This window comes from Gymnogyps californianus, chromosome 8 (genome assembly GCF_018139145.2).
Source record: "Gymnogyps californianus isolate 813 chromosome 8, ASM1813914v2, whole genome shotgun sequence".
NCBI lineage: Eukaryota > Metazoa > Chordata > Aves > Accipitriformes > Cathartidae > Gymnogyps > Gymnogyps californianus.
The window spans coordinates 11,800,867-11,827,210 of record NC_059478.1 but is presented as its reverse complement, the minus strand read 5'-3'; the positions used below and the strand labels follow the sequence as shown (position 1 = coordinate 11,827,210).

The 26,344-nt window shown below is 39.0% G+C and overlaps 1 long non-coding RNA gene across 1 annotated transcript in view; it reads left to right on the top strand.

Annotated features, from left to right (window-relative positions):
• Window positions 1-6,829: 6,829 nt before the first annotated feature.
• LOC127019340 (uncharacterized) overlaps window positions 6,830-26,344 on the top strand; it is a 58,433-nt gene continuing 38,918 nt past the window's right edge. Inside the window, exon 1 of the long non-coding RNA XR_007766895.1 lies at window positions 6,830-6,946. This is a non-coding gene — a long non-coding RNA (uncharacterized LOC127019340). The remainder of the gene's footprint in view (window positions 6,947-26,344) is intronic.

The window sequence follows — 26,344 nt, the reverse complement described above, 5'->3', positions numbered from 1 at the left end:
AGACCCAGGCTATAATAACCTTCAGTGAAAGTCGGCGTGATGAACAACAACAAAAAAAATTATCCAAGAATTCAGAAAGTAACAAGCATGTCTTTGAGTGGACTCTGTACTGTTTCCAGCATTAGTGACCTGCTGTAAACCATGTATCCCATTTCATGATAGTCTCTAATCAGAAGAATTGGAACTTGTGATAGGTTTGGCACTGTCACGTGATTTTGTACAGCTTGATAAGAGGACCCTGTTATAAAGTGACAGCAAAAGAGATAAGAACTCCTGGCAGATAATGGCAGAGAAATGATTAACCTAGAGTGGAGAGGTGCTATGAAGCCCAGAGAGTGGAAGGTTGTAAAATTGTGGGGTCATAAGATCATACTGAGTGGATGAAAAGCCATACCAACGTAAGTGTAATGACTATAAACTCAGACTTGTGACCTGTCTTCTTGATGTCATCACCTCTTTGCACAGTGGACAGCCAGCATGGTTGTTTTGGCTTCTGTAAACACTCTTTGGATGGCAAAACAAGCAAGCATTAATTCCTTAAAGGAGGCTTCTGAATGTGCCTGGGATTCTACACTCTGAGTAACAGCATCAGCAAATCTCTGGTGGTGGTTTGTCAGACAAAACCATTTTATTGCCCCAGTCCTCAGGCTGGAGACTAGCTCCAGGTTGTAGCCATTTGGTTGAAAGCGTACACTACTTTCTCAGTAAAGAGCTTTACAGCATGGTTAAACACTGATATCCCAGGATTGTGATACATAGACAGTATTGCGGTCACCTCTAAGGCTGCGAGGTACAATACCTATTCACAGCATGTCAAATGGCTGTCAAGTGTTTTGCTGTAAATAGTTATTATAAAGGTGGGCAGTTGCATAGACGACTGGGTGATTTTTCAGCTCAGTTGTGAGTGGGTCAGGTTCTGCTTTCACACCCACCAGAGGAAACGCAGGGGCACGCCGGCTCCCTGGGTGATGCCGTGCTGCATTTACAGCAGCCTGAGCGTAGTGTGGCTTCTCCTTGCACTGCAGTGCCACCGGCAGCCTTTGCAGCTGTAGCCCAATAGATTAAGTCTGCATACACTTTGTGAGATCAGACTCAAGCCTGAATAATCAGATGATATTTGATATTTCCAGTCTCTTGAAAAATAGAGAGAAGTTATTCCACTGTGGGCTAGATCTGAAGCCTCTTGAAGTCAGCGGGAGTTTTTTCTCTTTAAATTTGCAGAGGGCTGTAAAGCAGCATATGCTTTTTTATATACTTTGTCATGATGGTTAGACTTTGATGATAAAGTGGCAGACAGGTTAGTTCATGCTCAAACTGAGCTGCTTTTCAGGCTTCTCCTGGCCAGGATGAGAGCTAGAGAGACGGTCTGAAAATAACATTGATGTGGCAAACCGTGCAGTGATTGAGCCTTACAGCCAGGAACCCTGAATTATCACTTGGCCTGTGCAGTACTGTGCCCCCCTCTAGAGCCCCTCTTAGCAAGGATGGCAGGCTGTAGAGGGAAGGCTTGATTTTCCAAATTCTTATCAAACTACTGCATGTGCATTTTGTATGCTTTATTTACTATGCTGGAGTGTATAAATCAGACATTTGTTCACCCAGTTAATAAGCGACAGTCATAAATACTCATTTTGTCTATGGTACATGCAGCAGGTAAAATCATATAGATTTGTGCACAATAAACTTCCAGAAATCGGGTTTCTCTTCCTCTTTTTTATGCTTGTAATTATACTTGTAAAGTGAGCAAACTGTACCAAGCTACCTCCCAGCAATGCTATGAATATTATTGGCTTGCAATGTGTATGAAATGCTTTAAAAGCAAAACATGCCATGTGAGCGTATCTTCCTATTTATTACAGGAAAAAAATTAATTTACAAGTCTGGTTAAACAGATACGATGAGTATTTTTTCAAAGAAGTCACTGATTTTTTTAATCTGTTCAGACTGAGTGAAAGCTGGAAGTGAGCTTTTACAACAGATTTCATACAAACCTAAAGAATTTGATTCTCTGTCTATTCTAATTCATTTGGTCATCAAATAGATTTTCAGTTCTATTCATAAACAATGAAAACAATCATTTATTCCATCAGAAAAAGCATGTCTTTGGGGACTGGGGATAAAACAAACGAGAAATGCTGCAAATGATACTGTGGTTAGAAACTTTCCACTGTGTCATCAGAGACATTGCTGGAGCACTGTTGGCCCATATACAAGAGTCTCTATAAAGGAATCTGCTGTATGTGGGGGAGAGAGATATTAAATCATAGGAAATATAAAGAAACTTCATGCTTTTGGCTTCAAATGCTGTCATTCCTTTCCTTTTTTGCATCAGTATCAAATGTCAGGGTCACTGAAAAATGTTCTTTTTTTCCTTTCTGATACTTTGTCTCCATGGATAGAGGAATGTATACCAGGTGCATAACCAGACAGTCTTTCTTTGCCTTTCTTTATACCTAGTCCAGTGGGGGAAAAGAAAATCATAGGGAAACTCCAGAACAATCTATGTCAGCCTATGATCCAGCAGCTCGATACGTTTAGCAGTGATATGTTTGGGCCCCAGCTGAAAAAAGTACATAAGGGTGTGTGTAATGAGGCATACGAGTTTTACCACTGAAGCTAAGTACCTGAGTTTACGGCTGAATACTTTGCTTGATCAGGAATTTTGAATTGTAGCTTTTCACATGGAAGTCCCTGGTAAAGCAGCCAATGACCTTACTCGGAGCAGCTTTTCCTAACCGTGGTTGAAGCACCATAAACTCATTTTGTATCTCGGTGTTTTTCAGGCCCCCTCCCTTTTTTTTTTCCTCTTTTCATCCTGAGAGGGTGAGACAAGTCTTTTGAAAGGTAATTTTATTGTTTCACACATGCTTTTCTGTCTCAGGTCTTTCAGGAAGATAATTAATTGAAAAACATTTAGTGTCTTTTTTTTTGTGAGTTCTTGTATGATGAAATTGTCCCTTGTTTGTCCCTCAGACAAATGTCCCTCAAAGAAAGTGTACCTGATTTCAAAAGCTTGGCAACAATCCCTCCTTTGACTCTTGCACATCAAATTATTTTGCAACCATTTACCACAAAAGTGGAGTCCGAAGGAGTTTCTCCTCTCCTGGGCATTTTCACAAGTGGGATTTCATTTGGGCACATAAGGATGTTAAGAAACAAGATCTGGAAATGCACTGATGAATGAACAGTGACCTTTTCAAAGAGTTTTAATCCCTGGCTTGTACATGTTGGTGTAAATTTAGTGAAGTCAGTCAGGACTTTGTAATTTTCCTGTAGCATTTTGGATATTGCTCTTCTGAATCCGGTATGTTCCTTGTTGTCTTTCTATGCCGTCTCAAGGTATTGTCGACTTTATTATCAATACATCTCAGAAAAGGTAAGTGTTCAGCACAGCACATCAAATGAGGGACATGATCCTCACTCCAGTTAAAGTCCAGGGCAAACATGGCATTGACCCTGGCATGGCGCCTACCAGGCATGAGCTGTCTGCTCCTGAGAGTAGTCCAGTTGGTTTCAGCATGAGGTTTGCTTAGGTGGAAAGAGATTTCCAGACTCTGTTCTTTGATCTGGAAATCACTCTTTTAAAACTTTTCAGTCATTCCAATATTCCTCCTGATATATCACAAACATTTAAAATTCTTTTGGATGCTTCAGTGTATTTTCTCCACCTTCATGAATTTTATATTATTTTACATGTGCAAAACCAAGGCATTAAAAATAGTTTTATGCATTTCCCCCAGTAGTTCTGTAAAAGAAATTAAGAGAATCTGATATATCTGGTGATCTTCACCTTTTGGGTTTTTCAGTGAAGTAATTACAGTACTGAAATGTAAAGTTCTAATTTATAAAGTTATTTCCATCAGTTGATTCTCAATTCCTGTTTGGTCTTACGGTATGATAACACTACTAAATGTCTTGTTAGTTTTGCTTTCTTACATATATATATATTACATGTTATGTTTATCACCTCAGTAATAGAATGTAAGGGCATTAAAATACATTTCAGCATATGCTACTCCTTAGTCATGATTTTCAGCATATTCAAATGCAACTCTGGTGAGCAGAAGCATGGTAAGTTCTTTGTGGGTGTTCAAAATGCGAACTGTTTTCCCTGATTACATTAATCAGAATATTTTAGTCTCTCATACGTTTCTGTTCTCTGTTTGGATGAACACAATTTAACAGAAACCATATTTGGAGATGAATAACGAATTGTAGGGATTATAAAATTGCTTCCTGTAACTTTTCCCTAATAATTACTTACAAAAATTTATTTTAGTGAATATTTCTGCTAATAAATTAATATCTAGAAGAGGACGTAAATGCAGACATTTGTAAGTACTTTCTTAGGTTAAATGAGCGATGAGGAAACCTACAGGACTGCTTAGGAGGAAAACTCCTAAGAAGGAAGGATACAGTTGTGGATTACAGAAGTCCTCTTTTGGCCTTTACTGAAGGAGTAGCGTGAGCTTTGGTGGGAGACAGATTTAGTGCTAGCTCTCTGCACTGGAGAAATAAAACTTTTTCTTGGTGTGAGAAGAGCTATCTAGGCAAGTTTTATCTGCCTGCCTAAGTAGCTTCAATTTTAATTCCTTGCACACCTCCTTTTCTTCAATAATCTAACTTATTGGCGTACAAAGAGAAATGATATTAATTAGTTACTCACGGAATCTTTTCAAAGCTTATCTAGGAGATATTTACTAGAAATAGGAGCAGAGTGTTTGACTTTGTGAGAAAAGAACAGATTTCTGTGAAATAGGCAGGGGGAAATTACTTCTATGTACGTAGCAGTAACAGGTGTTGTGAACTCATCCATCATCTCACATAGCACTCAGGAGCAGAAAACAGTTTCTTCTTAGAGCACTATTAACAAAATATCAGAAAAATATTACTTTGGAAGGAGGAGAGGAGAAGAGAGGAGAAAGAGTCTTAAAGTGGATCTTAAGTGGAACTTAAAACCTTTTGAATTTGGTAGCTAGATTCTCTGTTTTTTCAACATACGTACATATGTGCAGAGATGACACTGTTACCATCCCCCCCCCCCCAACCCAAAAACGCCCCAACACCTTAGCTTGAGGCAGGATGGAAATACCAAGTTTTACCTCAGGAGACTAAATCCTGAAAGACCCTGAGTGCTCTGATGAGTTTCTGACTAATTCTGCCCCTGAAGGAAGCTACGTGTGTGCTATGCTGCACACGGACTGGCTTTGCTTGAGACCATGGAGTGAGCGCAAGCTGAATGCTAATGGAAGGTGAAAGACTGGCAAAAGAAAGCAGTTCAGAGTGGCGTTTCACATCTAAGCAGACGGGTTCTTCTTACTGAAACTCATTTATTGAACCAGGAATAGAAGGATGTCTGGAGGCTGATGAACTGCAGAACAGCAGGTAACACACACTCGATGGGCCACCTTCCAGCTGCAGGGAGGAGGAATCAAGGCTTAGCGCTCAAACGATGCGTCAGATCTCGTGCAGAGGAGTGCTTCCATTTCTTTCTATCTTCCCAATGAGCAAGTGCAGAATTTGTTCAAATTTCAAAGCTGACTTTCATTGGGAAGGACACTGGACAGGAGAGAAAAGTGGGGTAAAGGCCACACAGAAATAAAGATTTCTGATCATTTTATTAATAACTGTGAGAAACATAGCACCTGGCAGGAGAGATAAGTGGATTTTCCTAAGCTGTGTTATAGACAGGTAAATATTGCTCTGGTTTATGGCACTAATAATTAAACAGAACACTAGTCTTTCTCTTGGCAATTTAAAATTTAAGGTGGTTGTTTTCTGGAGGCATATGCTGGAATCTGAACAACAGTAACTACTTTAGATGTAAGCTTCATAATAAAAAACCATATATATTCTGTCCAATGGATATATTTCATAAGCATATATAGCACTGAAGAAACACAGTTTTTTCGTTGTCTTCCAAGTCATCTAGGCACCACTCTTGGTAAATATTGCAGTTCTTAAAAACCAGAACAAGTGGACTTAAGATCTGAGAAATACTTCATTCCTCCAAGAACATAGTCTCCCTAGTGCAGTTACATGAATAATAGATTAGTATAACATACTAATATTTTTATACATTTTTATACAATGTGCCCACAGTTTGTTAGACAGTATACTTATTTTATTTTATATGCTTAGACCACAGTGAAAAATGCAGATGACCCTGGAATTAGAGTGCCTCTATTTCTGGGGAGAGCAGTAGCACCTGGGATTTCTGAGGAACCCTGACTTTCAGGGAGCAGCTTTAAATCAGACTGTTAATGCATCTGCAGTGGCATGCAAATCTTTAGCTCCTGTTCAGCCATTCTGTTTGTATAGTGCCTAGACCAAGTTCTTCATCTCAGACGAGGGATTCTGGGTACTTCTACCACACCAGGAAATACAAACAGATGTTCAGGTACCCTTATTAACTGTAAACTCACATTATTCTCATCCTAAAACTGTTAGTCTTGCTTTCCTCTGGTCACCACTGCCTCGTGTTAGACTGAAATGCTTTTCAGTAGTCCAGACAACAGTGTGCACAATTAAGATGGAGACCCGATCATGACCTCTGGAAAATACTGTATTAAAAATATATACAAATATACACAGTAAGAGATATTTAATAGAGCGATAGTAGGATGATAAAAAAGAGCAGCTTTTGTCAGGGCCCCGAGGTCACCAATAGGCCTTAATGGCCCTGATCAGCTTCACCTGGGCCCCCACTCACACGCTCCCCGCCCACAGGGCCACAGGATCATTTAAGCTCCAGCTGGGGACTCAGCCCCCTCCCTGAGCTGTGCTGGATGGGGGCCTCTTCCTGACTTCTTATTCTTTGCATTTCCTGGCTTGACCTCAGACCTGGCTGATTTTATTGCTTTCACCCAATGACCACTGGAGCATCGGTAGGACTTGCCACTACTCTGATTGACCAGCTCCTGTGCCATGGGACTGCGCTCTGTCGGTGAGTTCTCTATTCAGTCTATGTTGTTGCTGCCCTTAGCTCCCAGTTTGCTTCCTCTTAGGGTGCAGTTGGCCCTGACAGCTTTTGTAGGTGCTCTCCTCATCCTTTCCTAAGAATGGGCAATAACTACTTCTATAATGAAGCATAGGGACTTGCTGGGGACTTGCACATGCTTTTCAGTTAGAATGTGGAGGCTTTTCAAATAGCAGCCTGATCATCTTGGGATTCTCCCTATAGATATATAGTTTTGGATTTTTTTGTTTTATAAAGGGGGAAGTAATTTTGCTCATATAGTTCACAATGAAGAGCATCTAAGAAGAACATGCTCTTTCCCTTTAGTAGTGTCTGGACAGGGCACCACTGACCTTCACAAGCTCTTGCTTGTGAAAATCTTGCACCAGCTCCCAACCACATGGTTGCTGTGTGGGCACACAGCCCTTCTCAGCTGCTCACTAGTGCCTCCAGAGGGGACAAAGCCCTTGTCCAGGTGGGAAGTTAGGGCCAGGACATGTTTAATGTGTGGCTCAAGCCTGTTTCTGAAAAATAACCCCTGTGCCTTGTGTTACCATTAACTTGCTGCCATGTTTGACACTCACACATCAGTTGATGGGAGCTAATGACTGAACTATTGATTTTTCATTTCATATTAACGGCATGGTAAATTCTGAATCAGATAGTGAGGGTAGGATGCCAGTGTAGACATTCCTATTTGGTTGTAAAAGAAGTGTCTTCTTGCCTTTCCTAGATCCTTACCTTGTGTCTCAAGAAGCTGTATGGAATTCTCTCATTAAGGCATCAGAGTTTCACAAACTATAAAATATACACAATTTCGTGATGGTTTTCAGTCTTGGAGCAAACATCCATTAAGCTTAAAATAAATAAATAAATGTACTGGCTCAATTATTTACCCAAAGCACACTGAGACAAATGACAAACACTGAATGACAGAAGAGGGATGGAATGGGGTGGAAGTTCTTTCTGACTCAAGCTCAGTGTTCAGGCAAATGTCGAGAGACACTGACTTCAGTTGGTGGTGATTCCAACCAGCTCTATCATTTTCTTTATAAAAAGAAATAATGAACTAGAATCCTTTCCTAACTTATCCTCGTGAGAATTGTTTTAGTCGAGTCACTGACACTGTAGTTTTATAAAATGTTGGGAAGGGACAAGAGCTGAGACTTTATTGTTTCAAAAGTTTGGAAAACGTTCTGTAACTTTGCAACAGATTCTAGGATTTTGGCAGGAAGTCAAGCATTTCTATATCATTTCTCCTATAGTATCAGTGGACTTAAGAAACTAGCAGAATTCAAGTGAAATTGTTGTAGCTTAAAATGTTTCCACAACATGAATAAAAGCACATTTTGTTACTTCAAACACAAACATTTTTGTCTCTTGCTTCTTCATTCTGTTGCTGTCTGATCTTATTCTCTCCCTTTTGACTTTAGATCTCATCTTTCTCTCTTTGTCTGGTCCTTCACTGTGTTCTGTATGAACAGCTTTCCTCCGGCTGCTGCTTCCCATATACGTCTGAAATCTTATCTTGGCACCTGCACTGAGAACCTTCTGAAATACGGATGTTAAGGATGTTCCCAGGTTAGGCTTTTGTGCTGCTTGCAGTAATAGCACTGCTGCTGTTACTAGAAATTATTCCTTTATATAAAAAAATGGGTACAGTAAATATTCTATATATGCAACACTAAAATAGCAGGTACTGTTGCACTGTAGTCTTTGGAAGAATAAGGATTGCTTTTAACCTTTGAGCTTGTACTGTATTTCTTCACCTCCTTTGATAGTGTTTGCCTCATTTGCAGCATGGCATTTGTATCCCCATGGTTTTGTTCTGCTGGGAAGTTGCAATTCACAATGTTGTTTTGGTTCCCAAGTCCCTCTGACTACACCGGATGCTGGGGGCTGTTGGGACCCCATTCCTGATCTAGTCTATGCTGAAAGCAGCTGCACAGGGAAAACCTGTCTTGCAGGGAGCTTTCTTTGAACAGAACAGTTTGTGAAGCTACAGCCTCAGTGGTTCTGCCACATAAAAAGGTCCTGTTCTGTTTAAAAAAAAAAAAAAAAACCCAAACACCACAGCAAATGCTAAAAAGCTTTAGCTCTGGGGCTGTATAACAGATTCTTATGGGATTTGAAGCTAATCCTAATCCTATTGCAAAAGGTTGTTTGTTGAGAAAGGCTTCAGCTCAGACAGCCATGTCAATATGTCTAACTGCCTCATGCATGGGTGGTAACTGTGTTGATAACTTCAAAAGTGAATACGCATTTATCATATCTGGAAGTGGTCTATTGGGCTGAGTTCTATACAGTCTTTATGAGAAGGTATCATATCTTATCTGTGAAGCAGCTTCTATGTCTTGTATGCTATAAAACCAACTATGATCCCACTTCAGTATATTACAGTTTTACCAACCTGCCCAAAATCTAAGCATCCCAGAATTTCCACAGCTATGTCTTTGATTTTGCCAAGCCATCTTTGAGATAAGCTGACTAGAAAAATACAAGTTAAACATGTTAAACCGAAACCTCCAAGAAACCTGAACCTTCCACGCAAGACCTCTGTGTGCACTGGGGAACTCTGAGACCTGGCAGAGTTTCACAGGTCGGACCTGTAAGCCTGCAGCTTTCTGCTTATGGAAGATAAAAAGAACCATCTTTAAAGCAGACAGACTGAAGTGGCTGGATAGTGAATGAGGTGATCCTCACTTTACCTTATGTGATTTCACTACCCACAATGTTGAAAGCTGTCTGTAATGTATGGTACTTTGTACTTCTCCTTAAGCCTCAATTGCTTTTATACCATTGTTCTGAGAAGCCATTTAGAGAATTTTGAATCACTGTGATGATATGATTCAGTCCTAGAGTCACTCCAAAGCACAAAGGCCCTATTGTCCTACCAGGTTACCGAAGTGTTGTAAAGGAGAGTTTGCTACTTGTAGTTTTCTGAATGTTTTGTCATGTTTCAAGCATGCCACACAAGAGGAGAATCCTTAATAAAGTACATAACTCAGAGATGAGGCCTACTTGGTACCCTTCCCACACAGTGTGAACATGCCTTTAGATAAGGCACCACTAATACAGTCTACATTTCTTCACAGCAAGTGTCAGATTTCCAGGATCATCCACCTGCTTCGTAAGTGGGTACACACAGATTCACTAGTAAGGAACTAGATTTCATTAGATATATTAATGGTTTTATTATGGCCTAGTGGTTTTCACAGAAATTTGCACCAGTTTTACAAATGTGTGATGTTAAATTAGGGCTGTGTTGGCAGATGTGCTTCTATTGACATTTTAGTAGAAACCAGGTGAATTGTTGTCCTCCCGGCTAACCCAATGGAAGTACATCTGAATGTGGAATTGTACTGATTTATCAATGTTTATCAAGTGCTTTAGCAACATCAACAGCTTTAGTTGTATCCATCCTAAAACTGTGTTTAAACAGGACAGTCAAAATAACAGAAGGGGAAATTCACTGAAATATAACACGCATCTTGGAATCAGAACAACAGTTTAGAGAGGCTAATAGAACTGGTTTGGCTGACTTACAGTTTCTGCTGGATTTATAAGTGTCTTGTTATTTCCCCATTTTAAATGGGATGGAGTGTTATTGGCTGAAATTCAGCAGATATCTTCTCAGGGTGAAATGGTGGTGGTGTGTGGGATAAGACAAAGCCCTTTCCTTCTTCCCTTAGAAATCTGAACATCAGCAGGGCACAACTCCATCTTGTGCTTCCTGGACTGGGCAGAGAGATCCCTTGAGTAACTAAGGAAGCAGCCTTACTCCCACCATGTCACATGTGTTTTTACAGGCAATTACATCATGTTTTGTGGACTCTTACATTTCTTATTCATAATTTTCTGTGGACAGTTTTTTTGACTTTGTTGCTTTATTTCTCCTTCTTCTTTGTAGTTATCAAATGAATTAAATCAAATCTTTATTGATGTTCAGGAAAACCAATAGTGTGAGGCAATGCTGTTTTCATTAATAAAAGCAGTTTCTGCACAAAAAGGATTCAGCTCTGTTAATAGGGAGGAACTATTCTGTAGCGGGGTTTCCTGTACATCTGTGTTAAAGTGGAGCACATCTCATCCTAGTGAGGGAAGTGCAATATATGAAGCTATTAGAGATGACCTGTAATATGGAATAGAAAAAAGTCCAGATGAATGCATAAAAATCCCTTTATCACGCTACTATTTGTGTTGAAGCAAACTATAATCCAAGCTGTCATGAGGGGCTGCCCTACCAGGATGAGTACAATGAGAAGGCAGAGTAGCCTATTGATCTGTCCTTATTATGTAGTATATATAACATGCACTGGAGTTAATTTGAAAAGTGTCACAAGTAGATTTTTAATTGTGTGACATGTTTTATTTTACTGGAAAACACCCCAGATGAGACATACATAACAGTGTATAACATGCACAAGGTGGTTAGAATGCTTTTGGTGAGCTTTAAGCGGTGTTTAAAATCACAATTCCACAGGATGTTTTTATCTCATAAAACATTAGTAGCATTACACCTGAGATCTACTGTGTTTTAATGTCATGTTATTGTTACATGTCCCTTCTCTGTCTACAGGACTGTGTAACATCAGTTAATCACTCTTCAGGTAGTGTGATTCAAGAGTTTTGTTAAAGTCAGTATTGAGCTATGGTGATTCACACTTGCTGAAGACCTAGTCCAAGGTTCATAAAAAGCATTGAAATAAGAGATAACAGGTACCACAGAGATACAAAACATTATATCGGTGAGATAAATGGAAGAAAAATGTCTTCAATTTTTGCCAATGAAAAAACACAAAAGTCTGAAAGAAAATCTTAGGCATGTTATAACTTTAATTGGCAATGACTTTTGTTTTTCTGGTATCAGTTCGGTATTTTGTTATACATAGTAAAATATCCTGTTTAATTCAACTTCATCTCTCCACCCCAGATTAACAATAGTCAGACTGGTCCTCTTGGACTTACAGTTGCTAGATCTTGGGCATGAATAGAGTTTTCTAATGAATAGACTGAGGCAAAAGGATTTTAGAAGTATTTCAGTTGAAAAGGGAGAAACTGTTTGAAATGCTATTCATACTTTCAAAATGCTTGGTCAGAAAAGCCAGCTTTACCATGTTTGGTTTTGCAAAGGTGGGGGAGGCACTTCACATTGCAAACTTGATTGATACTTCTACATGCTATCATGATACAAATAAGCGTGAAGAGGAAGGTGTCCCAGTGACACACGTGGTAGGCTTTGTCAGTCTTGAGGCCTGGCTATTCCTCCTGCTTTCGCTCCTGCAGTGTGTCTGGGAACTTACTTTAGTTTGGGAACCTTGGCCAGGGAGCTTGGGAGCCAAATCAGGAATGATGTCTATTTGAACTGGCAGTGAATGACTGGTGCTGAGCATAAGTAATCCATGTTGTGAAGCTTTAAGGTGTCATTAGTTTTGAAAAAGTACTTACTGTCAGTATTCCTGAAATACTAATTTTTTGAGGCATAGAGGTCTATCCTTTTGAATATTCTTGAATAAAGCATAAGGTAATCCCTCTTGTAGGCATTATGCATGTGCATCCCACACTGAAAAATGTGTGTCCTTGGGCCTGGTGGGACAAATTCTTCCCTTGGTTACATGAGAGAAAATGCAGAGTAAAGTCATAGCTGTTACTGATTTCTTCAGTGCTCAGTGATGCAAATGAGGGCTGAATTCATCCCACTACCTATAACTGGTATTTTGCATAGAAATGCTCACTGTGCTGAAACATACTCACATTTGCAAGAATGTGTCTGTAGTTTACATTTCCAATTTTAATTTTTGAGCCATGCGTAAGAGACTCCAGGGAACAGTGTGTACTGTCAGCAGAAGTTATCTTTTTGATGAATCAGGTACATTGTTTGTACCCCTGCATTTGATAGACGTGTTGTAATAAGGTCCTGAACTGCTTACTGTGTCTTTATGTACCTTCCCTCTCAGCAGTTGTAACTATTGTGCTGCTTGACCTATATTAATGGTACTACAAACAACAAGTTTAACCATTAACTTGTGAGCCCTGTTTAAAAGGATTTTGCCAAGAGATGAGAACCGAAGATTTAAGGAGGTAAAAACTAAAAAGAAGGCTTCCCAATGTGAAGTTTTTCAATGATTACTGATCTGATGTGGAGGGTGGGAAGGAGTTCAAAGACCCAATAATACAACCCAACATCATATTATTATGGTCTGAACAACTAGTGCCATTCAAGGTATGGAAAAGTGCTACCTTAGATGTTTTGTTCATTAAATAACTTGTGTGTTTTTTTTCTGTTTGGTTATTCTAATGAGACTTGCTTGCTGTATTATCTATATCCACACATACTCTGTAGCAAGAACAGGCTGAGAGGGTTACACTGAAGGCGGGGTAAATATTGCCTGCTACTTTAATGGGGGTAAATATTTCCTGCCTGGGAAAAGGGAGACTGGTTCTCAGTAACTTGTGAGGAGACAGTGAATGCTACAGAGTCCAAGTGAAAGGAGCCAGTGTCAGACTAGTGTTTTAGGTATAGAAAGAACAGTCTGATTTAGCTTGATTTAGTTGGGCTGCATCTCAGGAACCTAAGTTCTGTGCACAGAACTCGAATTTTAGACCATTTAATAAAAGTCAAAACTCTCATTTCTGATATATATGACTACCACCTCAGAAATAAGCAAATGTGACTGCTGATCCATGGTAACTGCCCCATGTGTGCACAAAGCCAACAGCAAATGTGTGATGGTTCAATATCTGGTGTGATTTGGTTCTTCATGGAAAAGTGATTCTGTGTCTCTAAGTTTATTGACATCAGTGATTTCTGACTGAGGTCCTTAAAGGGTGGAAGGGCGGGCATGCAAAATTTAAGTGGGGGGGGAGGGGGAAGCAGTATGCTCTGGGATGTCCTGCCAAACCTCTGTCTTCCCTGATAAAGCTGCCTCATCTTATACATGCAGGCATTAAATCTGCTACTGTTTCCATTTAGTGGTTATCTCTCTGCTGGGATTTCGCCATTCTGGCTCCACAGGGCATATGTAGGTGTCTTGTGCAATCTAATAGTGTGTGTCCTGCTGGATCCTGGTGATTGACAGTGCCAGAAATGTGTGCTTTAGCTAAAAGTAGCAGCTGATATTCATAGGGGCAAATGTCTACAGTTTATTCTCTGCAGCTGAGCTGTTCTTAGGCATTGTTACAGCTGTGAATTAAGCATTAGGTAGCCCTGTGCACATAATCAAAACTGAGAATATGAGTGAATCCCTCTCATTTATTTGAGAGGCTGTTGCAGAAACACAGAATTGCCTGTTTTACTTTAAGTGCAGCAAAACATTCAGTTAGAAACATGCTTTAGAAATGTGTAGCATTTGTGTGTTGGTCCTTATTCCAATGTAGGTAAACTGAGGTGAGCAGAACTTTATCTGTCTTGTCACTAATACAGATTTTTGGTTGAAACAAGTAAACTGAGACAAATCCTTGTCATCCCCAATCTCAAGAGTTGTTAAATGAGTGGGCCTTGATTTGAAGATTGCAAACAGCTTGGTAAACATTTAATTAAACCACAAAAAGTTTTGTAATAGGAAGGGAAGCAGTGAGCAAGACTATCAACAACTTAGTGATGTATAAGCCAAGTCAGGGAGGGAAGCCCGTGATTCTGGCTGCCAGACTTCTCTAACCAGTGACTTCCTTGTCTGTCTTGGATTCCTAAAGAAAAAGAGCCATAAAGTCACCCTTACAAGGAAGTGATCTCAATTAGAGTCAAGAGGAAAAAACAGAAACATTGGGGAAGGCTTATTGGGAGCAAATAAAAAATGCAACTGTGCCAACAGAATTTTTCTTGCATCTAGGTTTCTGTAGTTGTACTTTTCTCTCCTCTGATGCCAGTAATCCCCAAGGTTTCCATTTAAGCAAGTTAAGCTGGTAAAAGCCTGTGTATAGGTGATTCCTAAGGGTTAGTTCTGCTTACATTAGTTTGTTATTCCTGAAATTCTACAGGAATAAGTTTAGCTGAGGGAAATCTGTTTTAAAGTTTCTCCATACATGTAGAGGCATTAATTTCTTTAATCTGGATTAGCAGGCACAGTTTTGCTTCACCCAGAGCAAAGGTAGGAGCAGGGCAGGCCCCCATGGCTACTCTTCTCCCCTTCTTGTCTGTCTATCCCTTCAACTCGGAAACAGCTATGTTCAGAATGAGGTCACAGCACGGTGATTTTGTTCTGAACACTAACTTTTGTTCTAGCAGCTGTGCTGGCTGGCACCCATGCAAGGAAATTTACCATTTCCCACTGTATTGGTACAACAGTATGATTTTTATTTTGCTCTGAGCCTAATGGGCACGTTCCGGCTTGTAATCATGAGAGGGCCTGGCAGATGAGCTTTTGAGATGCTTGTTCACAACTCTGGTGAGGAGCTCCCTACAGTTTTGTGTGTTCAAACTAGCTTGCAAGTCATCAGATTTTTCTCCTTCTGGTGACTCTAGGTGGGAAGGCTTGTTTACTTACTAGTTTAAAGCACCTTGTTTAGGTGTTTACATGTTAGCCTGATGGGAAGGAAAGGAAAAATCCAAAGTTTAATAAACTAATCCTTTTTTGCCAGTTTTCAGGTATGTGAGAAATGAAAGAAATTTAGTCGCAGAATGTGACCTGTACAAATATGGGCAAGACAGGTTAAATTCAAGCAGCAGATTTAACTTCATGTCTTGTTATAGCTTGCAAAACAGTTGTCTGCCAAGAGGAGTATTCTGTGACCCAGTGACAATAAACAGATACAACAGAGCACAATTCAGTTACTTTTTGCTCTTTTAGTCTCTCTATCTTGCTGTCCTATCATGACAGCTGCTGCATCTTTTAGTATCTTCATACTTTCTGTGCTAAAAGGTTAGTGTGAGCTGTCTTGAGAGAATTTTGTCTCATATCGGAGCTATAAACCTTATCTCAGTAAATAGAATAAAGCTGGCTAATGATCACCAACTTTATGTTCTTTTCTTTCAGGGGATAAGTTTGAAAAGGTAGTAATTTTTTTCAACAATACAAAAGCATCTTAGAGAAAATAGTCTTCATTACATATCAGTAAAGATAAGTAGCCTTTTTTTAGGCTACTTATCGTGTATTTTCATGTAAAGAGTATAAGTACGGTGTGTGTAGCTAGCTTGATGGATAGATCTGTTTCTGAGCACTTGTATCTCAAGCCCACGCTCTTCTTACGCAGACCTCCTATGGAAGTTAGTGGAAGTCTTGCATGTCTTAAGATTGTATGATTTTATTTTTTTATTAAAGACATCTCAGAGAAGACAAATTCATTAGAACCATCAGGGAGAAACGGAAATAACTTCTGTTCATTATGTGGCTCTTCTGAAATGGAGGGTTGCCAGCTGGAGGCAGCCATATGTATGTACAAGATTGCAGCTGGGAGGGCAATCTAAATTCCTTAAAAGCAACTAGATGGTGCTTGTATTTATTGCAAACTATGTGCAAGGTAAAGCTCAGGAGCAGGGAAATCTGTTGTGAAACGGCAAGGAAAGTATCATGTTTGCAAACAACTACATTTTAAATAAGTAGTAGGACAAAGTGAGCATTATATCCAGATCTTGTGAGATACCTTGGGATCCCCATGTGCATGTCAAGCACAGACAGATAGCAAAAAACCTGTTCAGAATCAGTGTCTCTGTACCTAAAAGACTGAGGCATAATGTCAACTGTTCATTGAAAATCAGGACTTTCTCCAGCTCAGTATATTTGGACTTTTAATGGCATTCGAATTGACACAGAAGCAGGTATTTTAGCCCAAGCAGCTTTTCTTTCTCAGCCTCACTTAATTGCTTTATCTCTGGACTTCTCAGTGCTTGCTTTCCCCCTTTTATCACTTGCTCCTGCAGAGTCTCTTTTTACATAAGTTTCAGCTATGCTATTCACTCCAGTGATCTTATTTGGCAGTTATTCCAAAGGATGCACTAGTTTCTAAATGAAATAGTTCTGCTTCATTTGTTTCCTTGTGCTTGTATCTTCTACCTTATGAAGTCTACAGTACTACACACAGGTTATCAAAATCTGTTCTATTAAATTATGCATTAACCAGCAGTATATGTTTACAGTGTGTGTGTTTAATGGCATGATATTACAAACGTCGCACAGTATAAGGACAATAGCTCAATAAAAAGTACATTGTTGTGAGCTAAAAAACTGAACTAATCAGGATTCGGAACTCTGTAAAATGAGAAGTTTGGATAGACCAGCCTCGGGAGTTTACAGACCATAAAATGTAGCCTGTGCAGACTGCCTTCTCCTGTCTTTGTGGGAAAACACCTTGAACTTAGTAGGACTTTTGTCTGTGTGACGGTTATAGGGCTGGAGCTCAGCTGCAACACTATAGAACTTCAGCTGTGTCAGATTATGTATTTTGGAATGATTTGAACATTTTTGTAACTGTTGATACCTGAAGAATGTTTTAGCGCTTTTCTTCACAAAGCGATCACCTTTATCAGCATCACATTAAAGGGGTGCTGAAAGCAAACGATGAATCTTATATGACTAAATGTTGCACACCTCTGAGAAATGTAATTAAACTGTTCTTCATAGCAGATTCATGAAGAGGTTCATAAGAGAAGAACCCATTTATTTGCAAACTGCATCAGGAAATAAAGATGTGTGCCTGCCTCTGCTGTCCTATTCATTGGTTTTGGTTGTATAGTACTAGCATCCAGGCATCCAAACAAATCTGTGTCCCTGTTCTGCTAGCTATTAGTATGTATGGTGAATATTAGTAGTTGCTCAGAGGTTTTTATGATCTGAGGACATGAAGGTAAAAGCAAGTGTTATGTTGCTTTAGTTTTTGGATGGGGCTAGGTACGATGTGATTTAGTACTTTACCAAGCCCGAATGAGATGGGGAAGCTGACTTAGTTCTTTTGATTACGGTCTGATGTCTTCATCTGGAAGACCATTACGGATGTGAGACTCCAAGAGAACTTTTGCTTCAGAAAATGACTATCTTCATAACAAATGGCAGACTGCTTTGTAGCTGAGCTCTTTCTTTGCCTTTTAAATAAGATTCTTACAAGATGGCGTAATTTGTGTCACAAACACAGCTGGTCTACTTTGGTATATTTGGTCCAAATCTCCTGGTCTTGGCCATCTACCAGCTTGCTTCCTGGCCATTCCTGTATTCCTATAAAATACATAAACACCTCCCTGCCCCCCCCCCTCCCCCCAATAGTTAACATTGCAAGACTTAATATTTTGAGGGTGAAGAGAAGAAATTAAATGCTGTTAGTGTGGTGGATGCATTGTGGACACTGAGGACACTGGTCTATTCTGCACTAGAGTAGTGTAGGTCCTGAATGTCTCTGTCTAATATATTGGCAAATTATGTTGGCAGGCTCTGGTCAGGCTTTCCTGGTCCAGGGCTACTCATGACTTTGTTCCTTGAGTTGCCAGCTGTGGTACCTGTATTCCAGCCATGCTCATGGAAGGTCAGTGTAGTGTCCCTTAGTGTGTAATGTGGGAAGTAGGCACCAAGCCTCATGTAGTTCTGCTTGAGTACTCCTCTCCTGCCCTATTCTAGTCATAATGAGTTTCCCATTTGGTGAACTGCAGCTGGACCAAGGTTTTGAGGACTGAGGATTTGGGTTTTACTCAAATCCAAAAGAGGACTTAGTTTCTGTGACATCGCATGGGACCAGCATCCTGAGACCATTGTGTTATCTAGAGCCATCAGAAAAAAGTCTTCCTGAAGACATGTGAGGAAACTGAAAATATAGCTTTTACTGGAGAATAATTCTGGGTTTCTCCAGTGATTCACATATTGGGGATGTGATAGAAGTGCCCATAAAGCTTGCTTGTTTTCTGGCAAACATTATTTTTACTACTTCCACCCAAAAGTGTTGTCTTCATGACCACAGTCAGGCCACTCTGAAGTTACTCTTTCATTATTACGGAAGACTTAATGGTGTTTTTAATAATGTTTTTAATATTTTATTCTTTGGGGAGTAGCCTGGACATGTTGTGTATAATGAAATGAGCCAAATGGCTCTTCACAACAGCTGTGGTAAATGTACAAGTGATTTTGCTGCTTTGAAAACAGGAAAAAACCTCTTATGTTGCATCATTCTGGCTGGGAAGTGCTCAAAGTTATTGTGACAGGACTGTATTTTGAGCAATTGTTGGTGATTTGTTTTTTAGCACACAAAGAAAGTAATAAATCTGTCACCCTGAAAAATCAGGTTGTGACCTAAAGGAAGGAGCAAATTGTGGCTTTAGGTAAAAAAGAGTGACCTGTCTATGAGGGTCATTTATCATTATAACAAAATTGCTGGTGCTGTCCTAGCTGACCAGGAAGAAAGGCTGTAGTAAGCAGAATTGAGGGATGCAAGCATCCGAATATTTTTAACTGATCAATATTTTCAGGATTTACAAGCAGCCAAAAACCTGTCAGCATGCAGAGTAAGTGCACTGTGCATATATTCTAAGAAAGAAAACAAGGGAGAATGGGTTTAATTTGGCAATTAAAAATGAAATACATTTTAGATTTGGCGTAAATAGTTTAATTCAAAACTGTATCTTAGTAGAGATGCCCTTAGCAGCCTGTATACCTTGTACAGTGGTACAGAAAATGGGTATCAAACCAAACTCCCAAGAAGGTTGAAAACAATAAATAAAGCAACAACAAAAATCTCTTCAAGGCAGTGTTAGCATTACTTTCTAGTACTGCATGTGGCACATGCAGAGTGTCTCAGAACTCACTTGGTATACATAGTTTCATTGTTTGAAAGTAACAGTCCCAAACTATTTTTTGATTAAAAAAAGAAACAACCCCCAAACTTTCTTTCTTACCCCACCATCATTTATTCTACATTATTCTATATATAAATAATTTTACGTCTGTCTTCTAAAAAAAGGAAAAGCAGAACAAGTTCAGTGCCACAACTGAGGCTGACATAGATTGCATCCATTGCAAAGGATATGTTCAATGAGTTCAAGTCTGACTTGCATGGAATATCAGCTGAACACGTTTTGAAATAAGATTGAAAAGATGAGTTCTTTTTATGTCATTATTCTTAAGTATCAAATCTCTCTCAGAATTAAAAATAGTTCCAGTTAATTCTGGAAAATATTTTCCTGCTGTTCAGTCTCTCCTAGTTGTGAATTTTCACTTTAATCTGTTTTTGTAGAGTTCACAAAGGCATAATGAAAGGGGGGGGGGGCGGGGGGGAAACGTATGCAACTTCTTGTACAGTAATTTTCATGCCAATTGCTAATTTCCACTGATTGCCTTAGTGCAGGAGTGTCTTATCAGACCAGAACATCCAATGCTAAAAAACAATTCTAACGTGTTTAGAAAAGCATTTATGATTCAGGTTATCACCTATCATTAGGCATTACCAGTATTATACTGTATTAGGAATGCTTAACAAAGCTGTTTTTATACAATTTACAAGAGCATTTTAATATATCAAGGCTGGTAAAGTACTATACACTTTCAATGCATCATAAAGACATTAAGATAAAAATCATGTAGAAGGTAAAATAGTAATTTTTAATATGAACTGTCTTTTTAATGCACATTGATAATACTCTGTTCATTGTGGCTTTATTAAGGAAGTCACTTTAGCATAACTTTAAGCATAAGTATAAATTCCATTGATTTATTCAGACTTGACTACATGGCAGTACCAAAATCTGGTGTAATTTTGCACCAAAGCGCCCTGTCAGATCTTGCTACTGTAGAGGACCAGGCTGAACTGAGAGCACTTAACTGAAGTTTCATGACTCATGCTCTAAAAAGATTAGGCTTTTTTCAGCAATTCCTCCACTTTGAGGAGTCAACAAAGTTACCCTGGAAAAAAGTATGCTAAACTTGTCATTAGATAGCAACATTTTCATCTCATTCCTTCCTGAGAATATTGAAAGTGATCTTTATCCTGATAGTACGATTTTTTTTTTCTCCTGCTTCTAACTAAAAAGGAAATGAAAAAGTTCTGTCACCAATATGTCTCAAACATATTTTGTTCAGTTTTGGCTTTAAGATTTAGTACCAAACTTTGTGATTTTGTGCTTTTTGCCCATGTGTTCAGGAATATTTTTTATTGTATTTGATACATACCCATAAAATAAACTAGATTACATGTCAGATTTGCATTCAGTGAAAAACTGAATTAACTCTTTTCCGTCTGAGACTCAGCCCCAGGAAAAAAGATACACCTAGTAATAAGTTAATAACTGAGGTCAGATTTCCAGAAAAGCTTTCATCTATTCTTTTCAATTACTTTATTATTTATTCTATTTTTTTGCTTTCATTAAAACCATTATCAAAGTTTCTAAAGGTGATTTCCAACATTTTTGTTACAAATTCTAAATTTTGAATGTAGAAAAACTTGTCCAAATAAATTATGGAAAATCCTGGCTGAAATTTAATAGGCAGGAGATATGTGAAAGCCCTTTTCTAAATCTGGCCCTTCCATTTGTATCTGATTCAGCATGTGGCTACAGTTCAGTGAAGAGATAAATGTGTAGGTTAGATTTCTTGTATAAAGGTAACAGCATAAAAATGTGGACTTATTCTGGTGTCTTTTTCTGGTATCTTCAGGCTTAATATCACCCTAAGAAGTGTGAGTATAACTTTTGCATGCGTTTAAACTAGGTCATTATGTTTTCCCTTGAGGTTTGGGAGTAGGCTGCCAGGAGTGAAGGGTCTGGTCCACCACCCTGCAAAATCAAGGGGAGGCTCTCCTCGCCTCTCTCAGCTTACACTTCACTCTTTTTTTTTTTTTTTTTTTTAAAAAGTGACACAGTAACTTAGACTGCAATGAAAATTGCTACTTGTGAAACTATGGAAGCAAGAAGCCAAAAGTAAAAAATTTTGCTTTAGAACAAAAATCAAGCTGTTTTATGAAAGAACTGAAGCATGGAGTCCTGTAAAAGTGTTTCTTTTGTTGTTTAACTACCATTGCCAGCAATAATTTGACCCTTTTTTCCCTTACCCCTCCAGATGCCTAATAGTGTCTGTTTTCTTCCTTCCTTTGGTACTGACTTCATTATCTTTCAGATTTTCATCAGTCTTTCGAATTTGATTGAAACTACCTTGTATTTAAAAATAAAAAATTATTGTAGGAAGACCAAGAGAAAGACAGAAAAAACCCCAAGGGAACAGATCTAAAACTATGGCATATACCTATTCCTGTGCTGAAACGATGTTTTTTCTTCCTAATCCCTTAATATTTGATTTTTAATCACTTCATAAAAAATCGTATGTGGCAAAATTCCAAATTACAACAGTGAATTAATGCACGAGTAGAAAATAAACCTGTGAAAAAGCCTTCTGTGTTTGTAAGGTATTTCACCATAAATACAGCTGTTTTCTGGAATTTTTGGAATGGATTTGAGGAAAGTTTGTCTGGAAATCTCACGAGGCCCTCCAAGCAATACTAATATTGTTCTGTCCATGAGGTGCAGTTTGTATTCATTTCAGTAAAGATCTATTGTACTTTTGTCTGCTTCAAGCATTCCCTTAAGAATGAAGTTTACATTTTAGAAAGTGGCAAGATATTGAATTTGCCATGAGGTTATAGCAAGTTGTAGGCAGCAACTGAAGGAGATATATCTTTACACACTGAAACTTAGAACATTTCTAATTTTTATAAGAGTATAAAACTTGATGCTAAAGCGTCTTTTCAGTTAACAGAGTGTAATGCACATTTTGGCTTGCTCATCCCTGAGAATTATAGCTGAGATTGAGGATATATAAAATACAGGATTTATGAAAGGAGAGAGCTTGCACAACTTTGATGTATAATCCAGGGTCAAAGCTATTTAGACCTTAAATTATTATCAAATGTGTGGATAATCCTTCCTTCTCAATGTATATAGGTTAATACTATTAAATATCTATAAAACTACCAATCAGACACTTTTTGACTTATCTAGATAAAATGTCAAGAGTTCTGATTTCTCAATGTCCTCTTAGTACAGAAACCAATTAATGATGTCTGCAACAACACCATTGTTGTTTTGCTCATATTATTAACCAAATTCTAAATTGCAATGTGTCTTCCTTGCATCTTTTTTGTGCCTGGTAGGAGCCACAGATGCTGCTAACCAGTTCCTTTTTACCATATTATATTTTAGAACTTCCTGATTCAGATGTGAAGTATTATTAGGACAAAGGTGTCAGGTTTTGTCTGGCCAACTTATTTTCTTGCTGTTTTTAGAAACAAATGTGCTTGTATTGTGCACCATAGATTGGCACTTAGATGAGGTTGGGGTAAGCAGCTAATCAATCATATCTGGATAATAGACATCAGTGATATTGCTTTGCAAGGTTTACCCTCTTTGATTTATACTAGGGGATTGTTTTTTATGGGACTTTTAGAATATTTGTCACTGAATAATGTTTTTATGACCAACCACAAACAGAAAGCCAATATTTCTTTTAAAGCCATTGATCAACAGTTTGATTAAATTTGTACATATTTTGAGAGCATTCAGACTAGATGCCATGAAGTGCAATGAACAGAAGATGCTTCTAAAATGATAGTGGTACTGGGCCTGAATTGCTATTGACCATCACCTTGTAGAGTCATTTACAACAGGGGGATGTAAAAATACAACCAAGTCAAAATGGCAGCATTTAACAGGCAGCCTGTACTCCCTTTATGCTGATCTGAAAGTCTGCATAAACTTCAGCACAAAGGAGACTTGAGCCATTGTCCATTAAGCATCAAGAAATATTCATCTAAGACACTTCAATTAATTTTTAGCCTGCTTCATTGGTTCTGAAGTGTTTAAAATCTTTACTATAACTCCGTTGCAATGAAATTAAAAGGTTTAAAAACTGCTGTGAAAATGAAATAAAAAGAAATGCCTACCCGCAGGTGGTAACTGGGACATGGCTATCTTTGTACGGTGATATTCTTGCTTGTAAGCAATTACAGTGTGTGCTATGTTTGAGTACAATAATAGATATTACTATGCTGATGAGCAACCGATTATTTCATCTAGTTTTGGGTCCCCCAGTACAGGAAAGAATGGATTAAACCGGAGTGAGTTCAGCAGAGGCCATCAAGCTCCTCGGAGGTTGGAGAAGTGGCCCTGTGAAGGGAGGCTGAGGGTCCAGGACTTGCTCAGCCTGTAGGGAAGGGAGGACAGTGGGGGGACCTAACAGCAGAAGATGGAGCCAGCCTCTCACTGAGGTGCACGGCAGGAAAACAAAAGACTGGTCACAAATTGAATTGGGAGGTTTGGTGTGGATAAAAAGAAAGTCGCTATGAGCATAATGAAGCGGTGGAACAGGTTTTTGGGGGAGGCTGTGCAATCAGTCTTGGAGGTTTTCTGGAACTGGAAAAGCCCTGAGAAACCTGATTTGGATTCAGTGCTGAAGCTGCTTTCAGTGGGAGGCTGGACAGAGGTTCTTTGAGATCCCTTCCAGCTGGAATGATTCTGTGATTTTATTTTTCCCGACAGGATTAAGTGTTGAGACTTTTGGAACTGTCCAGGGGATCTGGATCATCCACAGGCCTTTTCAGATGCATGCAAGAGGGTTTGGAGCCTAATGGGGCTGTCTTTCAGAGGCAAATGGGTACAGAGGGCTGTGCCCTTGGGAATCTGTTCTTAACTCTAGCCTCATTTACCTGAAGAGCTTTAGTGATTCTAAAATATACCCAGAGCAAGTACTCTGTCGTTTAATGGCAGCACAGAGCATAAAGTCACAAGTGAGGCAATTGCAGTGAAAGCTGTCAAAATCTGTAGAAAACTACACTTTTGGGTACGTGATCAGGGCAAAATGCATGTGGGCACAAGGAAGATGTGATCAAGTTCCCTTTAACTACACTTTGGACTGACGAGACTTCACTACACTGATAAGATAAAACCATGACATTACAAATGAAGCAATGGAGGCCTCTTAGCCTGTAGCTTACAGTCAAAATTAAATGCTGTTTTAACTGTACCCTTGAGGAATACTACAATGTAAAGTGAAGAGAACTACATGTTCCTCAATGCTATGCAGAGGAGGCATCACAATGAACAAATCTTATCTAACTGTTTGTAAACCAGTGTTTTGTCTTGAATCTACCAGTGGACAAACTATTCTGATGCCCTTCTGTTGTTTGCTTTGGTCACTCTGGTCCTCATGTACTAGTGCTTGATTCAGCTCCAAAGCATCCTTCCTAACAGAGACATTTTTATTAAAAGCCAACATAATTCTGATATTTTGTGAAGAAAGACTGATAATGTTCAGCAAAACAGATTGCAGTCTTACAGTGTCTGGTTTTACATGGCTGTGATTACAAAGTATTTGCAGCAGAGTATGGCCGGTCAGGGTAGTGGAGAGGAACAGCATCCTGATTCCCCAAAGAAGAGTCTATCAGTAATGCCGCATGCTTCCTTTTCAAACCTTTGCATTTTAACACTTGAATTAGTATTTCCTCTTGCTGTCTCTGGCTGCATATCCCTGTGCTTGGGCCTCTGAAGTCCAACAGCCATATTGGGATAGAGCTTTCTAAATAAGGTAGTTTTGTGTTGTAAAAATGCTTGTTCTAATTTTCTATTTTCCCCTCACTTCCTTGTTATGCTACAAGGAAGGGAGGTTATACAGAAAGTAACTAGAGGAGTCTTATTTTGGGGCTACGTAAATAAATGCAATAATTACTCTGAAATAAAGGACTGCAGAGAAACAATATCACAATATAGCAAAGAACAAGGCTGGCTATCCTACCGCTATTACCTGGATCTTAGCAGCTCTGCACTTAGATGTGATACAGATATAACGATCACCAGAAGGATGTGGAGAGATTTGCTGTATGGGTCATCGCTGTGATAAGATGTGCCTATTCAGGATGGCAACATAATTTTAACCAGAATAGTATGGGGAACTAGAAAGGAGATCTAATAACTAGAACTACTATTACAGTTTAACTTCCCTCAAGTGCCTCAAACAAGGCAGCCTGTAAGGAGGACCCCCCCCCCCCAAAAAAAAACCCAACCCAAACTCCACCCAGATATGAAGACCATTACCCAAATGCAAGTACTAGAACGCCAGCCTGTATTAATGTGATACATGTCACTACAGAGCGCACATCATAAGGGAAATAAAAATGTAGAAAAGGGCATAGATCCATCTCTAATCTGTTGCCTCATGGCAATGATTAGTAACTGATGCCTTGTAATGCATCTAGGACCCCTAAATGGGATCTGATTTTCACTGGAGCAGCATATGTTGATCATAGGCGCCCAGTATTTTCGAAAATCATGCCTAGAGCTCAGCAATGCCTAAAATTTACCAAAGGCAACACACTTAAATATTTAATATCCTGGAACACTTTTTATCTCAGTAGAACCCTTGTCCTGCCTGTCTTCCGGTGCACTTCCCACAGATTTTGAGCACTCTTATTCCAGAATAAGTATATCCACAGGAA